Raw genomic sequence first — 19,351 nt, 5'->3', positions numbered from 1 at the left:
AACTGTGAGGATTCTTGCACGGTAAAGAACACAGTAGGGTAGCCTGTTTGTTGCTTCAAAACTCTTCCTTCATTTAAAAGCACTACTGTGATGGACGAAGGCCTTCTCAGCCCTGACATCCTGATGCTACACATGCAGCATGCACTCTGGGATGCCAGCTTACTGTGTCACATTGGCTTGGGCTCTGCCTGCTCCCTTCCCTATGCCTGCAAGCTCAATTGAACTTATGAAAATTCAAACTGTCTTCTGTCTGTTTCATACATCATCAGCAAACAATCACTAGACAAAATGAATTTGCTTTCTGTAGTTTGGAGGCTACACAAATGTCTCTGCTGTATAATACAAAAAAGGGGAATAAAGTTTGGTATGCAAGGTTAATTCAGCATGGAGGAAAGTAGCAGGGAAGCAGACAGAGAGAGAACACGAACAATAAAATACTCAACAGTGGGGAGAGTGACATGAGAAATACTTCTGTAAATTGGAGTTGGCCTTGATACCTTTGAATGATGGAATTAAACAAAGGCACAAGTGAGTTGTGAAAGATCACCCCCATGAGTGGCTGTATCTCCATCCCTCGTGATTTGTCTACACAATATTCTTATTAATAATAACAATGGTTTCTATTTTTCATTTAAGAGCTTTGCAAACACAAACTCAGTAATGTTCATAGAGCTGTATCAGTTTGAACCAGATTGAAAAAGTGATCTGCTGAAGAAGGCGCAGCGAGCTTAAATGACTTGTCGAATGCCACTCAATGAGCCAGCATCCGTCATGATTAGGGCACTGGATCTCTTGGTCAGTAATCAGATCAGGAGGCTGCATAGGGCTGAAGCCTTGAAAAATCTCTTTTTAACAAAAATAATGTCTCATATACTTCTTATTGGCTTTGGCCGATGGCAATGTAACTAAAACCATTGCTCTGAAAGCCTATCCAGTGTGTCTCTTGTATAGGTTTTTCAGGTTGTGCGTACAGAATCTTTTTCTTTCACACACAATACGCTCTCAGTGTCTCATAAAATCAAGCAGATGCTGAATGTGAGCAGAGGTAGCTCCTCATACTAGACTTAATCCTATTTGAGGTTAGTTGCAAACAGCAAAGTACATAACCACATCCTTAACTTTAAGTATTTGAGCAGTCCCATGGACCTCAATGGACCTACTTCCCTATCAATCCACATAACTTTAGTACACAGCAAAACGTGGCCAGAGCATCCAACATAGCAAGAATCCAGCCCACAGACCTTTTCCATTAAGAGCATGACTGCACTACATTTAGAAGACTGGGGTTTTATGCAACTGCCTGACAGATGTTCGCATGTTGTGAACCTGTATTTTCTTCTAACGCTGTGTATCAAGTCAAGCATATTTTCATATCAGCTGGAAATCTGACCCATCTTAATCTGTTGCTTTAGGGACATCCCTACCCTAAAGCAAGTTTTCCACCCTTCAATTAAAGAAATCCAATTAAAAAAAAAAAAAATCAAAAAACCAGAAAACTACGAGAGCATGGCTTGCCTTTTCTTCCTCCTGCTTTCAGGTTAATACAGGAAAGCCATACCGGGAAGTTCACTTTATTAAAGATCTTAGAATTAGAGACATCTGATTACAGCAAACATACATAGGAAACAAAGGAAATCCTTAAAGTATACTTTCCTCTATAAAGAAGGCGCCCCCATTTTTATTAGCACTGTTAGTAGTTAGATTGACACATGGCATAGAAAGAATCACATCCTCATCTTACAGCGTACATGCTCATACACAGAAGTTTCCCTACCTTGTCTTTCTGTATTCCAGAGACAGGCTGTATGCCAAGGCTACAGAACTTAGGAGCAGCCAGAATTTTATAGGTGGGGTATTTTTTTGGAAAAAGCAAACAACACAAGAAACTCAAAGATTAGAAACTTGGACCTTTACTTCATGGAATGGAAAGAAGAACTGGGCAGAACAGAGCAGACTTGAGAGTCGTGACCCCACACTCTGTTCCCAGTCTGACCACTGATTTACTCTGACCTTGAGCAAGCTGCTCAACACCTCTGCTTTGATATGCTGGCCGCCCTTGATTAAAAAAAATAAATAAATTCCTATACACGAGTTTTACACTCATGTATTTATTTCCCCTCCAAAGCCTAGAGTCTCATATAACTAAAAAAAGCCCATTCCAGCCAGCACTGATCATCTGGCCATATATTGCTACCTGGTATTTTGCCTTAGGGCTGTCCACGCAGGACTTGCTGACCATCTGGATCCTCAGGATTCAAAGAACTTGCCTTAATTCACTCCCCACTCTGCTACTGCATATTGGAAAGAGAATTACTTCTACTTTCCAAAAAAATTTCTCCTGATTGTTCACACAAATTGCAAGACAACTTGGAAATTCTATACTCACAGATTCAGAAGCATTCCCCCACTTTTCCCCCAACACCTCCTGACAAATTGCTGATGGACCCAGCAAATCCACAAGTGTTTTCAACTCAGCTCACCAGTGTAATTGGAAGGTTAACCTCTGGTGGCCAGGGAAGCTGCTCATATTCAGGAATGATGAGCAGAAAATGTTAAATACCATTCACTGGCCACAGCCTGCAGTTAATACACAATATTTAAACAACACAATGGCATGGCCCTTGCCAGTAATGTAAAAACACAATGGAGTAGAGCCAGAATGGCACAATCTGCCTGCCTGAGTCATGCTTGGCGCTCCACGCTGGAAGGGACATGCATTAGCTGCCCACAGTGTACTGTACCCTTCAGCGAGTTTAAAATAAATCATTAAAATACAATTTATAAAAAAAAAAAAAAGGGGGGGGGGAAGGGGGAAAGAAAGGAAAAATCCCCTGTAATAGTTAAAATATTTTAACACTGAACTACAAAAGTACCACTGTGGAAGAAGGCTCTGGATTTCATTACAGACTGCACATTTTGATCTCAAGCAAGAAAACAAACCGACTTTGCTTTGTAATATTCCACAGCTTTGTACTCCCCAACTAAAATAATTTTTTTCCTACTATCTACAAGCTCCTGGATTTTTATTCATATATTATTTCATTAGATTCATAGCATCTGAATCTACTGTATTTTCCATCCTCTTTTGCGTGCCTGTTGTTCAGCCACTGAAGTTCCAAATCTTAATTATTGTCCCAAATACATTTAATAAACAGATTCTAAATAAGGCTAGATCAGACTGATGTACAATCTGACTTGCATTTATGGAATAACTATGCTCTTAGAAAGAGACTCCTTTCTTTCTGAGAGACGTTAAGATGTTATTTTGACTGTTTTGTTGTGTCACAGCACAGATGAATTAGGCATTTCTGCCTTAATCTACACCCTAAAACAGCTGAAGACCCCTGTGATGTCATCAGAAAGTTGTTCATTTTTTTTCTTGTATAAAGGAGAAAAATTAGTTTATTCTCTTTTTGTGATGTCATAACAATGTTTTATGCTACAAGGAATCTCCTGCTACTTTCTGTTATCTCTGCAAAATGCAGAAATCCTCACTGACAACAAAGCGACAAGAACTGTAGATCAGCACACACAGAGATGCACACTATTCCTAATAATATTCAAAACAAAGCAGAAAAGAATTATCTATTCAGGGGTCTAAAATTAAAGATCTGCAAGATGTTAAGTTCAGTTTTAATTTTTAAATAAAACTCCTTTGAAGTTCTAAACCCCATTTAAGGGGACTCTGACCTTTATCCAAGACCAGCTACTGTGCTAACACTTTGGATGCATACAGAGGAAAATACGGAACAAAAGGTACTGGAAAAGCTTTTACTTACAGGAATGCAGCACAGCCTAATCTTTTTGTTTTTAAGGTGCAGTGATTTCAGCATCTACAATGTAACTTCAGGCAGTCTGAAAAGAAACAGGTTAAAATCTCTTTCAGTTATAATTGGTATTTCAGCTTTAATTAAAAATTAAACTTTCATAATGTTTCACCATCCAAAGCAATGCATTATCAGTCAAGCGTAGCCTCTTTTTTTTTTTTTTTGTTAAAAGAAGCTCTTCCCAGAGTAGTTTGCAATGAAAGAAGAAGGGGAAAAAGGCAATTGAGAGTAGCAAAATATATTTCTTCAGCAAAAGATCTCTGAATAACTTGGAAAGAAGCCTTCTGCCACTTAATTTTAACAATCAACCTTATACTAATTAAAAAAAAAAAAAGCATCACAATTAAAGACAGAAAAACACCATCACATACCAACGACTGTGAGGGGGAAAATGTTAATTTCAGCAAAACAAGGACATTGCTAGGACCAGAACATACGCACCAAAAGGGAAAATATGGTTTTACATAATGCCAGCCAACATTTTTAAAATAATTTGTTCTACAGCATGCAGCACTTTTAGACTGTTGCACGGAGGAGCAAGAAAGACAGATAAGTTCAAAAAGAGGAAAGCTGTTTTTAAAGTGTACAAGGCAAAGGTCCTTTGCACCCTTTTGTTAAGGGATATGAAACAGTTACTCTATAAAACTGCAAGGTTTCTTATCATGTAAAATAAATGTCATTTTACTGTGCAAAACAGATGATTAAGAACTGGTAGCTGTAGATATAGCATTTAAACAGATGCAAAAAAATTTTTTCTTTTTTTTTTTCCAAAATGCAGTTGGAATGACAATAAAACTCCAGGGGTTGCACCATAAATACGAGTTTAAATGTTAGACTGGAGTTTAAAACCTGTGGTTTTAATTATATCTAATTATAAAGGCTCCAAAACCAGCAGAAATGAGAAAAACAAAAAATATTAATAATAAATTAAAACAATTTTGCAATAAGTTGTCAGGATTTGGCCTCACAATAATAAACCATACAGCAATATACACAGACACATACAATGTACCAATGATTCACTAAAGGAACAAATAAAAACTTGATTAAATTTTCTTTTTAAAAGGTGACAGCAGAACTTGCTTAATTTACCCCATTCAAAGTCAAAGCTATTCTCTTCACCAGCAGCACACTGACAGAAGTCTTCAAATAAATCCTGGATGCGAATCTAATACCGATTTTGAATGTCTCACAGGCTGGGGGCAATTCCTAAGTGAAATTTTTCCTTTGTTCACCCATGAGTAAAAACCCAGTTCTTCAGACTTCAGTGTTACATGAGCCTTCCTAATGTGTCCCCACAGATGTTTAAAAAGAAATGCACTGTATCAGATGATATACTGTCACACGAACATGTTCATACACACGTGTATACCACAAACAGGAACGAGCTCAGGAACTTATTTTTAGGTTTAACTTTTCCACTCTGTCAAGATCAGGCGTATTGCGAAGCAGGAGGCAAAGCAGAGAGCATGGAAGGGGACAGCATGGCAAGAGTTATCGGATCTTCTGCAGAACCAATTCTTGAGCATTGAAATGAAGAAACAAGAGACCCCAGACAGAGGCACTAGGATGATGCTGCCACAGGGTAACCTTTATAGGCTTGGATTAAATTTTTCTTGAAGGAATCATTTGAGAAACACGTTCCTCGTCCTTTAGACAATCTTTACATCAAATAACTATCCTTCTTTCTCCTGATTGGCAAGTAGTAAGATAGACAGGGAACAGTGGAGAAATCCAGGCAAAACCAAAATTAATCTTAACTCCATCAGAAGTAGGCAACGGCACAACTGTCAGGTAAGTGGTAACAGCTTCAGTCTCTGAACTTCCATTTCCTTCCCTTCTTTCTCCTTCCAAATTTACCCCTTTTCTAACATCTTCAGGACTGTCATGCTGACTTGCTGGCAGGGAAGGAGAGGGGTAGTGGTATTTGCAATCCAAAGCTATTTCTTTTAATGAATGCAATGAAAAACTGACCTCAACTGAGAAAACAAAGAGCATTCACTGAGGGTGAAATGTATCCCTGTATAGAGAGCCAGCATACAGACTGCACCACTGAAGCCCTATTCTGATGACCTAAATAGGAATAAATTGGTGCATGGACTTCCTCAGAGTGAATTTTGTCCAAGACCCTTATTTTCTTGTAGAGAACGAGTCAGCATTTAGCCCTCTCCAATCAAAGCACAAAGGTATAGCCCCCACTTCCCATGCTGGGCACTGTCCTGACATCTGCTCTTTGGTGTATTTTCCTAGTGGTTTTAATGTGAAGTCCTTCCTGCTCCGTGCACGTTCTTCTGACTGGAAAGGAAAAGGAGGAAATGCAATATCTATCGCTGCTCCATGAGTTAAGCAGCAGGGCATAGTGCCTGCAGATAAAGCGGCCCCACTCCTCAAGGCAGGCCTAACCGGTGCACGCTAAGATCCACCCAGTAAAACAAACGGAGCCTCAGAAACAGCCCACTGTGAGAGCGCATCCACTGCCGTCTTGAAAAACTTCAATTAAATAGGTGTAGTTAACAGAACACCCGACATACAACACACACAGAGCATCTTAAAGAGCTATTTTAGCTACAGGTTGGAGTGAAACCCAGAGCAAAACCTACAGAAAACCTCATTAAACTCAGAACACGGATCATTGCCACTTTAGTAACATCTTTCATTTTACAAACAGAGAAGCCTGTGACCTTGAGATGAAATGATTTAGACGGGTATATGTATGAGCAAGAGATAGAAATGGAGGCAGCTTCTTAAGCAGGAGGCCCGCATTCCTGTGCGCAGGTGAGCGTGCCTAGCATTGCGGGGCAGGAAACCGCTGTCTGAAAGGAGTGCCCCAATCCCCTTGTGAAAGGGATGTGGCTCAAGAACAGCCGGTGAACCTCTGCTTGAGAGGCCCAAGGGCTGGAATTACAAGAATGAGGAGTATGGCAGGTCAGGAATGAAGTATGTTAATAGAGTGTTAAAAGGAGAGCAAGTGTTAGCTCTCCGTAAAGGCTTTAAAAACAAATATCAGAAGGTAAACATATTTCACTTTGCTTTCTCATGATTCTTGCTTGTTGTAAAGCTTATGCAGAGCCTCAACACTGTGAGAGCAAAGCTACTGACTGTACAATGACCGAAGTTCATTAGCAATATTCTACGAGGCATATGGCACCTGACTCTACTGTGCCTAACTCATGTTTATAGTCTAATCCCCCACTTTTGTAAGAACTACATACATTCCATCTAAAAAGTCAAGAGAAGAAAAAAGTATCATTTACTACTGGAAAACGTTTCAGAAGATGTCAGCATTCTGCAACTGCTTAGCAATAAGGAAACTCCCTATCTGTAAGGGTTTGATTTTCCTTGGATACCTGAAGTCAGCTGGAGCAGGTCAATGAGAATCATACAGTTGATTAGTTATGGGGAAAGGGAACACTGGAAGAGAATATAGGACAACACTTACTGATATCTTTTTAATTTTCTACACAGAATTTACAACATCAGTCCGTATCTTTTTCAAAGTGCTTGCTCATATCATTGCGCTCACTTCTGGAACTGCAAATAAATGATGAAGTAACTGCCACAAGTAACTATTCACAGAAAGTAAAATACTGATGTCCTTTGTCAGGAAAAGACTCATGGATTATATTAAGAAAGCCCTCTACGACAACCAGGGAAGGTGGAAGGGTAGGGGGTGCGGGAAATCAGGCCCATTACTTTCAAAAAAAATTTCTAACAAGCGCAGGGGCCAGTCAAGAGACCTCAGGCCAACTTCAGAATCCAAATAATGACTTAGGATATGGCCCAGATAATTTTCTGGCATTTTAGGTTTGAAAACATAAGCAGGGCCACGGATTAACTGTGTCATAGAAATCAGAGAGGGAGGCTGATGCTGCACAGGCTCCTCATCTAACAAAAAATAAGCAAACTTTGAAAGTGGAAACAGTATAGACATACCAGCACAATGCTCTGTCTAGGCTCATCAGTAATGCAAAAGAACAAATCTTATTAACATAGATATAGCATTACACTACTGCTTTTTTAAGGTGAATGCACTTTAGCTGGTACTAGTTTTCTATAAACAGCTTTATTTTGTGTCACCATTCTCTTATCTTGAGGGGATAGAATAAAAAAAAGATAACAACAACAACAACAAGTAATGCCTGTGCTTAAAGAATCCTCCCAAAAAGGAATGTTTCCTGAATTGGAGCCCTTTCTACACTTTCAAAAGTAGTTTAAAAGGAGTAAAAGAGTTTTAGCCATTTCCAGTTCTGTCTTTGAACTCATGGCCATTTCTCTGGTATAGGAAGCACTGAACTGGGCTTCTTCCTAAGCTTAGGACTGTGGCTCAAACCAGGGTCACAGGGCTGCAGATGGGAGAAACCTGGGGTTTTTTGTGATTTAGTAGAACAGAGCACAAGACAACCTACGGCACTGTGCTGAGATTGAGGGTACCTGCCACTGCAGTAACAGACAACAGGAGACTGAAGGTTTCTTTGTCAAAATGGTAGATCTCCATCTGTTTTTACTTCACTGCAAAGCTGTGTGCCCACAGAGATTTCATCTTCCTTATGGCATTCATCTTCTGAATTTACTCTCCCAGTAAAGAGTGTATCCATTAGAAATTTTGATTTTCCAAACTGTTCAGGTAGAACAGCATTTTTGTCAGGAAAAAGGTGTATTTTTGGCTACTTTTTACACACCCCACCCCGCCCCCAATAGCATTTGAACTGTTTTCATTCAAGTATGTAAAATACTGCCTTTGGGCAAAGACTAACACTCCTTGAAATTTAGGTTTCAGAAAGTTAGAGACACTTAACTGAATAAAAGCTGTGATGCGTAATCAGACCTAATGGTCACTCTGAAAAAGGTACTGGATGCAATTTCACCACAAAGGCCCTCATACTTGTTAAACATGTTGCATCCCTTAATAGCACAGTCCACCCCTCTCATTTATTCCTACTGCTAACAGAGTAGGCAACAAGCACTTGAGAAGCCCAGCTGTGAAAGCACATTAGAAGCTGAACTTCTCAAACCCTGAAGAGCTGGTCTCTTTATAACTCCACTTAAGACCTGACCTGGACTCCTGAAATGCAGATTAACTGGTAATTCTCCTACAGCCAGGTGGGACCCAGCATCCTTCTAAATACCTCTTGAAGCTTTCCTCCTACACGGGGGCGATGATGGTAATCAAGTTGGCTGCTGAAAACCATGATATTCCCTATTCCAACTGTTTTCTTGCACAAGCTGTCCCTAGATCCTGTTTATGTTCCCAAGGAACAGGAACAGTGACAGCATGCAGCTTTCACAAGGCCTTGCCCAAACAATTCTTTCTTCTAAAGATACAGTTTTTTTGTGAAGCTGATATTCTCTGAGCATCTCTTGGAATACAGCTTGAGGACTTTGCTTATGCCATTTACAAGTTTTTGTAGCATATAAGCTCCCACTTCTTTTCAAGGTTCATAATGCTTTGATCTTCACAGCCTCACCGCTCCTGTTGAATGGTACCATCTCCCATGGCTCAAATTATCTTTAGTGCATAAAATGATAATACCTGTTAAGAAGCAGGCTCTATCATATAATCACAGCAGAACCTTCACATTTATTCTGGTTTAACACATAAACTTACATCAATAAATGTTTCATTGTGATGGGTATTTCAGTGCAGTGACAAACTGGGCGGATAAAGGAAATGTGGCGGATATAATTTGTTTGGATTTTAGCAAGGCCTTTGACACAGTACCGCACAGGAAGCTCATAGAGAGACTAGAGAATTATGGTCTGGATAATAATACAATAAGGTGGATAAAACCTGTCTGACAGATAGGAAGCAATGAGTTATTAATCAATGGTATGGGATAAGAATAGAAAGAAGAATCTACTCCAATGCCGAGCAATAGGTGCTAGGATTATTATCATTAAACAGATTCATTAGGATGAGAAAGAGAATGTAAATGTTGACAGCATCCAAAACTGATGATTCAGAAATATGAAACATAGTAAATGCGAAAGGAATCAAAATTGTAAGATCCAAATAATGGAGATGTGCATGAGCCAGAACAATGCAATATTTAATATATCTTAAAATGTACAAAATATTATCAAATACTGATAGAGAAGTTGGTTTTGAACTCAGAAATATGATGTTTTCGCTGTGTGAGTATATGACTTCATCATGTTACTCTGCACCAATATCGTCCAGTTGTGAAACTGGCTCCCTTGTAAAGCAAGCTAAAATAAAAATTACAGCCACTGTGGTCAGGGAAGATCATCTGGATTCTTTTCTTAGAGTAAGGATATTTGTTCTAATGATTAAAATTTGAAAGTTTAAAGTAATCATGTATAATGTCCTTAAATTCTTTGGAAACAAGGTCCTCCTTTAGTCATAGTCCTGAGTCTCCACTGCCCTGCACAGTTAAAGCCTTCTCATTGCCAATTTCTGGTACAGGAGATGACATTGAGTTATACCCACAGAGACACTGCGTACACTTGCAGTCTAATGGCTACTCCTTCTCCACTTCCTTCACAGATCTCCCTGAAGAAGTTCAGTCTGACCTTTGTCAATGAAAGGTCAAGATCTTGGATGAAAGGCAATATACTGAGGTGAAATGAAAAACCACATGGCATTGCACATATATTTCATAAGACATACGGCAGAGAAGATCAAAGTGATAAACCTTTATTCTGAATTCTAAATATCCTTAAGTATTGAGCAACTAAGCATGGCAGTTGAATATTCCCAGGATAAACTCATCAATATCAGCAAGGCATGAAGTTCACTACATCCAGCTTCTCTCCCTCTTACTAATGCTGGAACTTTTTTCCTTGTACGGAGAACACACCTCCCTCACCACAGCCTCAGCTTAATCGTGTGCTCCAAGAATAAGGACAAAATAACTTTTATTGTCCTTTACTTGAGTCAGCAAAAGCAAACTGAATGTGTGAGTAAAGGCTGCAGGTTTTCAACTGTAAGAAACTTTGGAAGGTTGTCACAACTACTACTCTTGACTTATTGTTAATAGTCCATTGCCTTGCAGTCTGACATTAGGAGACTGTACCTCGTAACCCAGCTCCTTTTTTAAATCCATCACCTATGTTTTCAGGACCTTTGATCTTCTCCTAGGATGTGCAATACTCCTCCCACCCTCACGCAGCAGCCTCACCCCATCTCCCTGACAAGCACCTCCTTCCCTCTTCTCCACTGTGAGAATCCGCCTTCCCTTGTTCACACACAGAGCTTCCATTCCCGCTCCTTTGCTGTGCAGGGAGAAGGTATTAGGATGAAGATGTGACACTCCTCTCGCAGGAGGAGAGGACAAGGAGGGAAGTGGCATCAGCACTACATGATTCTGTAGTTCTAGTTGATCCCAGAGGAGTGGAAAGAACAAGGTGTGGCATACTCCCTGCAGCTTTCCAGAGCAACAGCAAGCGTGGCTTCTGGGGCCCTGGAACACATTACATGGACAGGAGAGCCATCGCTGCTTTGCTACACTAAGCAGCCGCCTATCCTGTCCATGTAAAGTAGTTTTTAAAAGGGTCTTCTGCCCACTTGCTTTGGAACCTACCTCTGCAGGCCTACCAAGGACCTTGGGAAGAACTTGGGATTTTGATGTGTAAGGAGCGACATGCTACCTTTTAACAAAGTACAGATAATAGAAAGTGGAGTTAGGACTATAGGCTAAGTTCGGACTTCATATAAGCAGGTGCACCTGAAGGGGTACCAGGACTCTTCCAGATTATGCATGGAGTGAGTTTATCCCACCATGTGCAAAAGCACAAATCAATGCACACTTTTACTTAGATATATTATTTATTCTTTTGCCAGTAGGCCATTAACCTGAAGTCCAAAACCGGCATCATCTTGCACAATGTCATGCACAAACCATGTCCAGAAGTTTCACATTATTCCAGTTTATGTAATTGCCATATTAACCTCAAGGCCCAAGGAGGATACTGAACAATATCTTATTGTACAGGCTATTGAGATTCAATATTATGGGACAATGCTACCAAACCCCCCCCCCCCCCCCCAATTTCATTCATCTCTGAAATCTTTGGAAATTTAATACCAGAGGACTTTGAGACTTTTGGACTCTATTGTAAATCTGCTGCTTAAAATTTTAATGTAACACCAATGCAAGCTCTCAAATATTTCCCAGTAAAGTCTGTATATAAAGTTTGTGTTTAATTAGACATCACCCTTCAAGAAGTGAAATTCAGACCAAGCTGGAACTATACAGAAGTTCAGAGAAGTTCAGCTCCTGCATTATGATCTGGCAAACCTCTATTGTATTTTTTTCCTGGAAACAATACAGAGAAAGAGAATATATCAGCCATGACTCGAACTGATCACTGTGTCAGAACAGGAAAGAATATCTGGAAAAAAAAAAAAGGAGAAAAAAAAAATCTTCCATTTACTTTCGATATTAGTAACAACAACAGAAAGGTTTTTACATTACCAGCCACATCCTGCAAAATCTAACTAATAAAGCAACAGCATAATTACTAGATAAGTTTAAAATGGATTTTTAAAAAGAATGGCTACTTTTGCTGGAGGCAAGATATATCTAAATATGTTGCAGGACTGGATTCAGAGACCTCAGCATCCTGTTGGCCTAGTCCAATACAAATTATGTTTGTAGTTATTCCAGGGACCTTGAGCTATAGTTTGTATACACTTAAATCTATGCAATATTTATCTCTGCTTCAAATACATAAGATGAAGAGTACAAGCTAGGTACGAGCTCAGGCTAGTAGGGATTCTGCAGTGGTTGAATTATTCAAAGCACCAAGACTAAAATTCACTCTGGCTCCATTTGCAGTACAAAAACCAAAACACCCCTAAATAGGCAATAAAATATTATTATTAGAAAAGCAAGGTTGGGTATTCAACCTGTTCCTTAATCTATGTTTAAGCAAAACAGATGAGATCAAATGCACCCCCCTGGTGGTCAACCAAACTACAGAATTGAAACTGTTATGTAATTTTTTAACAGTAAAAAACATCTTACAAAAAACTGCATATGGCAAAACACAAAATTAAATTCCATCCTGTTAACACTAATACTGGGGAAAGGACTACGAGACCATATGCTAATTATATTCCAGGTAAAGAAGAGGAGGAGTTCAGATATGCAATTGGTAACTAGCTTTCTAATAACATAACGACTTCAATCTTTTTCAAGTCTTTTCCAAAATACCAGAAGTGATTAGAACACATTATGGACCAGTCACTTGCCAAGTTTCATGTTTGAAATCAAAGCTGTTTTAAAATTTCCTGAACAACAAAAAAGCATTTTAAAACTGGTAACATTCAGTCATGGTGATATAAGCAAATACCAGCCAATCTGAATCTTGGAACATTCTTGATCTTTGTGTTGCTGCTAAGCCCAGAAAAATATTTCAGGCCCAATTGCTAAGACAGTGAAAATAATATTCACAAACAAAAAAAGGATAATTTACATATCATACGACTAAACTTTTTATTTCTTCAATATACCTCAATGGAATTAAAAGCAGAGACCCTTCAAGATTTTTTGTCATCGTAACCGAGACGTAGCTACATTTACCAAAGATGAACCTGCCTGTAATTTGCATGGAAGATCTAAACCCTTCCTCCTCCTCTCTTCTGCAGCTCCCCCAAAAAGAGGTCAGCACTTTTGAAGTATGTTCTCTACAAATATTATACAAAGGAACTGGGTCTGTCATGGAGGAGCTGCTTAAGCTTCTTTTCATATGCTGAGGAACGCTGAAATAACATAGGCCAGCAGGATCTCACTCTTCCCCCACCCAATACTAAGCAATGTGTAAGGAACAAAATTGGACCCTGCACCTTCCACAGTAAAGGTACTTGCAAAATACATTAAGCCGGCCAGGAAACAAAACACCAACTGCTATTCCACTCTGACTACCGTTTTTAAGATTGTTGCCCATTTACTCCAACGTATGCAAGCAGAAAAAAGAAATACAAGAAGAAACCAAACTTTAGGGCAATAGTTTACAAGAAAAAGTACAAGATTCCAAGAGTTATATACACCTATAAATTCTCTTTATGCTTCTATGTGTACTAATAGAGAAAATAACAGAAAATACTGTATTATTTAAAGTCAATTGAATGGAGGTTTGCTTTCAATTACATGTAGTCAAATGTCCCTGTAATCAGTTGGTACAGTAACTGCGCAGAAGTTCCCAAACATTCAGCCTTTTGTCCTTGAATCTCAAAATTATTTTGAAATGGGCTTTCTTTTCCATGAAGAAAAGAGCCGCCGGATCCTCTGCTGTAACCATCTGACACAAGACTCTCCCTCATGAATTTTTCTCTCAGCTTAAGTTTTTACTCTTTAACAATGCCCTACAACATTAATGGCTTTATAGTTCTTAACTGTGACTGAACCTCATATTTGGGCAAAAGAGGAACTTTCCATCTCCTGAGCCATAACTCAAACCAGTCCAGAATTTTATGTAATCAGCTATCTCCTTTCTGTCCTCATTGACTGGAAGTCTGCATTAATAAAAAATAACCAGTACAGCAGGGCCCTGATGTTCACAGAGGCAAATAAAGATCTCCCTAATGTATTTAAAAATGCTTCTTCCACTGGTGAATTACAGGAAAAAAGTTGTTTTTTTTCTTTATTCTAAGCCACATTAAGCCCAAAAGAAGGAAGTCCTACACAGTAAATATGTACAGAACTATTTCCTACCTCTGCAGGCTGCAGAAATCCCACTGTGTTAAATAAGATGGTAGAAGGCCACTTAAACATATTAGTCTATTAAACCTGCATTCCCTTATTGTTCTTAACATGCTAACAGAACATTCCACGCTGGTGTTTATTTGTAGGACTTCTGAAGAGTCATGCACTACCACCATTTCTCGTAAACCAGCATGATGGTCCACATACCACTGGTGAGGCTCTTGCTGATGGCCTGCAGAAAACTCGTTAGTCACATTGCTCTGGGTCACCTTATTCCTAGTTGCTAAACTGCATTTAAAAAAAATTTAAAAAAGGGGAAAAAAGACAGCTAAAAATACATTCAATATTTAACTTTCCACCAGAGGCAACCACAGTTAGTTCTCAAATAGAAAACTACACAATTCCAACCTGGAGGGGAGAGAAGCCTCACAGCTATGAATAAAAGGAGGATTGTCTCAAATTTCCTAAAATGCCTCCCACATTAAGATGTGTCCATATCAGGAAGAAATTAAGAACCCTATCTTTAAGTTCCCACAAGTACAGTTCCAATTAGGAACGGTTCTTAGCTTTGAGCTATCACCGTGCTAAAAATAGCGATGTTCAGGAAACACATAACTCTCAAAAGTGATTTCACATACAATCTGTAAACATGTTGCCCTTTTAGGTAAAATGGCAATTGTTTGAAAGCCAGAAGCCAGAAATATTAAAGTGGAAGGGAACTTTAAAGATAGTTTGCAACCCTAAAAATTGAAACATGCCTTTTTTATTTGTTTTCTGTAAAAAAAAAAAGAACCTGAGAGGACTAAGTAGAGTAGGGATTGGTGAGGAAGATGAGTGAAAAGAAACTTCTGCTTTCAAAGTTTTTTGTTTATATGCACATAGATAGACATACACATACATAAAAGAAATGCAGGTGTCCTTTTCTTTTCATAACCTTGTATGCATCTCTGAGGGACATGACCTGTACCAATCCCAAATTTTGTCGCATTTCATGCAAATTTCATGCTTTCAGTTTATGAGATATGGCTCATAAAACACAACTTCAAATTCACACAGGTCAGGTTATAAGTACAATGCTGCCATAGTTTCCTTTACTAATTTTTTTTTTTTGATTCCTTATTTTTCTTTTTTTGTTGTACCTTCCCTTTGCACTTTGAATGGTACGACGCTATTTTCTTGAAAGGTATGGTGGGCAACTTCTGGGTTGGCAGGTGACAAACATTGGATGATTCTATTTAGTATTAAATTTGGAGGCATTAAACAGGAACGTTATTCTTATTTTTCCAGGTGTTCAAAATACTGTTTGTCAAGTTTCTTAATGCAAATTCTTAAGCAATACTTGGAAAAATACAAATCTTACTAAAAGAACCAACAGAATTTTCAATATAGAATTGAAACTGTGTGTAATCTCATCTAAGGATTTCAAGAAGTCCTCTAGCAAAGTAAAGAAAAATAATTTCTGTCATTGTCATTGCTTGAAGGAAAGAGACACAGACAGATAAGCCAGACTGGACAAAAATTTTGAAGAGAACGATACTCTGTTCCTTCTTTTCTGATCATGCCGAACTCTCTCAGAAGGAGATTAAAGTGCAAAGACCCAAAACTGAGCTTGTATCTCTCCAAGAAGACTTAAACGGGTGCTACTGGCAGTGGAACTCCTACAGATAACTCTGTTGTTACCACTCACCTTTGAATATCAATCCCATCAGTGGAAGATTAAAAACTAAACCGATACACTGCATGGTTAGAGCCAAGGGTGAAGGAAAGCAATAAAATGATGAGGTGAATCATCATTGCAGATCCCTTCTTGCAATCAAGTGGCATAGTTCTTCATAATGTTGTGCCCTGCCATGCCAACTGGGTTGTACATTGAGAACCAGAACAGCAGTCCTTTCTGCTTGGCATAAACAAAGTAACTAGGCAAGGACATCAGAGAAGGTCTAGGATCTTCCCTTCCAAACCAGAACATCTGTAGCTTTTAACCACCTCTTCATAGTCAGTATTTCATTCTGTATTTAAGAAAGGCATCATGCTACCCTGACACTGTGTAAGCAATGCCATGGGAAGCACCTAGTGATGAACTCATCTGTTACACCACCGCCGCCCCGGCCCTGCCTACAGGGATGTCCAAAAGCAGCCTTCTGTTTTTCTCCACTATACGTAAGGGCTACATAGCTCGAGACTTCACACCTCATTTGTAGAGACATCCTAATGTGGTCTTTGTCACACACAGTTTCCCATCATTCTTTAACAACTGGGACAAGTTGGCTGTCTGTTAATAACTGCTGGCAAAAATAAAGCAAGGTCCTGAGTCGAAAAAATGCATTAAAAATGATTTGGCATAGTATAATGTAACTTTTTACTGATGACCCCTGAGACTTCTTGCATTATGCCTGCTGGCTGATAGTCGCTAAAGACTTCTCACAGAATAGAAAAAAAGACTAGAGACCAGAGAGTACAGAAAACCATATGTGGTAGTAACTATGGAAAATTTGGTAGTGTCATAGACCCCTGTAGAGGAGGCAGCTTCATCTCAACTTTCCATACCACAGAAAGAGAACAACAAAAACCCCCAAAACAAAAACCAACACAAAACACCCTCTCCCTTTTATGAAGTGCTATAACAAATTCTGAACACACCAACCATTTCATTGCACAATCAAGAAATGTGAAATTTATGACATATCAAATGATCAGTCTCATGCCTGAAAGACAGCTCAAACTCTGTGCATGAAAAGTAATCAAATTTCAAGGACCACAGGATAGCAAACTCAGTTAATCAGAACCATTTTGGGCTCTTGTAGGTCGCACAATAGCTGACTAAAAGCCAGGGACAGTAAGCCACCTTCTATGCAGAGCTGTACCTGTTATTCTCACTGTCCTTCAACCTAAGGAGCATTGCAGAAGATTCCCACATCACCAGAGAGAAATCAAACAAATTCTGTGAAAAAAGTTTGACGCAAGCAGAAAGTTCCTTCTTTAGGAAAACCCATGGTGTAGCCAAGGCAAAGGCACACCTAAAATACAAGTATGCTAGACCACATATAATTGATATTTGCTTGCCTTGAACCCAAACATAAGTGCAAAGAGTCACTGATATGAGTATATTATATAAGACCATAACACTAACAGTATAACTGGACAAAATGCATAAACATTTTGTAATACAGCTAAGCACCAGTATGTGACACATAATCACAAAGGGGCAAATGGATACTTGTGTTATTGCTGCAGAAAAGGGAGTACAGGAAAATATGTGAGAAGTACTAAAATCTGCAGCATAAGAAAAAGGACATACACAACAGGCAGGAAAGGTACCTGCTGGAACCAGCATAATCCTGAAGATTAAGCTGGAAAATACTTGGTAGAAATAGAGCAAGTGTTTGTCTTAAAAATAAGATAGTATTGGGAGCAGATGAGACTACCCCCTTTTTTGGTTTGTTTTTTTTTTTTTGGGGGGGGGGGGGGGTGGGTGGGTGGGGTGGGGCGGGCGGGGACAGGTGGGAAGAGGGATAAAAAGCATAAAAACCTCAAAGAAAAGCAAATGAAAAAACGAGGACTAAATATGTCACTTCCCTCATGAAAGAGCTCTTGACTGATGACCTCAACCTTGGTGACCAAGACTACCTGGGACTGTAGGACAACCAGAAGGCATCAACTCTGTGGTATTGTACACTTGCAATACCTAATGTAATGTAGCTAATGTAGAAAGGGATTGTTAAGAACCAACTGAATACACAGTGATAATAACTAATAATTATTAAGAACTATTGGCTATGAGTATTGTTAATGAATGCCAGTCTAGTAAAGATTTGCTTTTAAGCTTTAAACTGGCCTGAATTACCAGTCTTCCAAACACTCGTTCATTGTAACTGATGCTAATACTCAGCTTCCTGCTGCACAGCTCACATAGAATCACAGAATGTCCTGAGTTGGAAGGGACCCACAAGGATCATCAAGTCCAGCTCCTGTCCCTGCACAGGACAACCCCAAATTCACACCATGTCTCCAAGAGCATTGTCCAGGTGCTTCTTGAAGAGCGTCAGGCTTGGTGCCGTGACTGCCTCCCTGGGGGGCCTGTTCCAGCGCTCCACCACCCTCTGGGGGAAGAACCTTTTCCTAATATCCAACCTAAACCTCTCCTGACACATCCTCCTGCCATTCCCTTGGGTCCTATCATTGGTCACCAGAGAAAACAGATCAGTGTCTGCCCCTCCTCCTCCCCTTGTGAGGAAGCTGTAAGACTGTGATGAGGATGAGGTCTCCCTTCAGTCTTCTCTTCTTTTTATTAATGGTAAGCTAATGTCGAGGTAAACCTCTCAAACCCATAAGTGCTCTTAGGTTTCCACTCTTCAGGCTGCACAGTCCATACCCAAACTGTCCTCAACTCAGAGAAACATTTTCACCTGCCATTATTCAATCAACAGAACTTGCTCAAACCTTTCTGTATGAATCATTATCAAGACATATGTCAGCATATCTTAAGAAAATACTGACAGCCTGTTTACCATTATCTTTTCCCCTCTCAGTGTTCAGCAATAAAGAACCCTGAGATCCTCAGTCAGGAATCTGAAAATGGCCCTCATCCCACACAGAGATCAATTCCATCAATCGGTATTTTCTTACTGCGAAGAGACAAGTGGTTTGCCAAAGGTCAAAGCAAATAATTGCTTAAACGTGTAATAACTAAGGATATCCTATCTCTGGCTACCAGCTTTTTCTCTTGGTCTCCTTAAAGCTAAAATTGTGCTGTCTGGACACATCCTCTCCTTAATACTCTTTTAATTTACCAATTTCGACCAAATTTGCTAGAGGGGTGTAAGACTGAATAAAAAATCTGATTACTACAAGCTTCAT

The 19,351-nt window shown here is 39.3% G+C and overlaps 1 protein-coding gene across 3 annotated transcripts in view; it reads right to left on the bottom strand.

Moving 5' to 3' along the window:
* Window positions 1–19,351, bottom strand: part of ZBTB20 (zinc finger and BTB domain containing 20) — a 465,440-nt gene that overhangs the window by 319,351 nt on the left and 126,738 nt on the right. For all 3 annotated transcript variants that reach the window (XM_064466348.1, XM_064466339.1, XM_064466328.1), the window contains exon 4: window positions 3,780–3,855. The gene's annotated coding sequence lies outside the window, so the exon portion shown is untranslated. The remainder of the gene's footprint in view (window positions 1–3,779; window positions 3,856–19,351) is intronic.

This window comes from Phalacrocorax carbo, chromosome 1 (genome assembly GCF_963921805.1).
Source record: "Phalacrocorax carbo chromosome 1, bPhaCar2.1, whole genome shotgun sequence".
Classification (NCBI taxonomy): Eukaryota; Metazoa; Chordata; class Aves; order Suliformes; family Phalacrocoracidae; genus Phalacrocorax; species Phalacrocorax carbo.
This window is presented reverse-complemented; position numbering and strand designations above follow the sequence as displayed.